Genomic DNA, 1,619 nt, shown 5'->3' on the forward strand with positions numbered 1-1,619 from the left:
AGAAGCAAACAAATTTACTAGGAAAGAAAGTTGCAACAATTTTTATTTTTTCCAATTTCAATTTTTTATTTTTTATAATTTTTTGTATTTCACATGGTACGCTTTGATTTAGAAGAAAAAATTCAGAACAGTTGTTGACACTTTCGATACCAGAAGCAACAACAAAATACACGCAAATGTTGTTTTTGCTCTACTGATACTACCTGTTTAATGTGCCTTGGCTCGTATATTTATTTCCTCATAAAAATGTACAGCAAAAGCAAAGCTCTTTTTCAAGCAACAGAAATTATAATAAATATTTCTTATAATTTCCTTGGGAGCTGGATTCTTAGCTTTAAGATACAGTTTGCATTTGAGGTTATTAGATCTAGGGGGGGGGTTTGAACCCCAAAACCCACCCCTTGTGTGCGCTAATGGATGTATCTATTAATTAAAAAAACACTAACACTGTCCGGATACTAGTGCGTTTACCCTAGATTTTTGTGTGTAAAATTTACAATCGCACGGTGTTATATGTATAATGAGCTAGACATTTATATAAAAATATTAATTATTAAATAAAAAAATAAATATAGCCATCACTGGCCAAGAAAACGAGTTTGTATTATTGCCATCAGTGCAAATTGTAAAACCCGAAAATCCCGAGAATATTTTCCAAGAATCCCGGGATTTACGGGACCTAAAAAAGGCGGGGATCTCGCGATTCCGGGATTAACATTCCCAATTCCAATGCTGTTCGGCAAATTCAACATTTTGCGCCCTAACCGCCAACTTTTCTTGCTTGTTTGTTCCTTCTGTTTAAATTCATCTTTTTTTTTGTGCTTCGCGAATTTTCATTCAATCACCGCTCCCATATCCGCTTTAATGTCAATATAATGAAGACAATAATCCGCATTGTTTTCCCGTTTGCCCTTCTTCATTCAACGTGTTCCTTGCTTCTAATTTTTCCTTATTTTACTTTATCTTCTCTCGTTTTATTTGCAGCTTCCCGAAGAAAAATCACCGCAACATCCTGTCGAGTTATCCACTGAGTTAATGCACGGTAGCCATGTCACCGTCCTACACCAAAAAGCACACCCACCCCCAAGTGCTGTAACGCCTACCGCACCTGATAAGGTAAGTCAACAAACACCGAACAGTGCGCGAACGTATTCGTGTGTGGGAGAGCACATGAACGCTTGATTGCTCCCTCGAATCGCGATAATTTACAGGGTGTTCGCCGACCCGTTATAGTCGCGTAGGGGAAATGCGTCTTCGAACTTCGAAAAAATCGCGCTCGCTGTTGGGCCAGTGAATGTACGAAAGAGACGACTATAGCGTATTGACAAGTGGCGCTCATTGCGGCTGCGCTACAAATGCCATTGCCGTCCAGCTGAGCAGTGCGAAGAGCGAGTTTGAAAAAAGGAGTGGCCTAGCTGCTGCTTTCAGCGTTTTTTGTTTTCTGTTTTTTTTTGCTGCTTCCACCTGCAACCACATGCCACGCGCAACATAATACGCCCGTTAATATGCCATTGTGCGTGCATGTGTGTGCGTCGCGTGAAAGGGATAAAGGCCCGTCCACATAAAACTTTGGCGTTGCGTTGGCGTTGGCGTCGCTTCAACAGCTGACTATGAATACA

General features: G+C 40.5%; 1 pseudogene; it reads left to right on the plus strand.

Annotated features, from left to right (window-relative positions):
- Nucleotides 1-1,233, plus strand: part of LOC118742103 — a 31,286-nt pseudogene extending 30,053 nt beyond the window's left edge.
- Nucleotides 1,234-1,619: the final 386 nt, after the last annotated feature.

The sequence above is a fragment of the Rhagoletis pomonella genome, unplaced genomic scaffold (assembly GCF_013731165.1).
Source record: "Rhagoletis pomonella isolate Grant_MI unplaced genomic scaffold, Rhpom_1.0 Rhpom_scaffold_00006, whole genome shotgun sequence".
In the NCBI taxonomy this organism is placed as follows: domain Eukaryota; kingdom Metazoa; phylum Arthropoda; class Insecta; order Diptera; family Tephritidae; genus Rhagoletis; species Rhagoletis pomonella.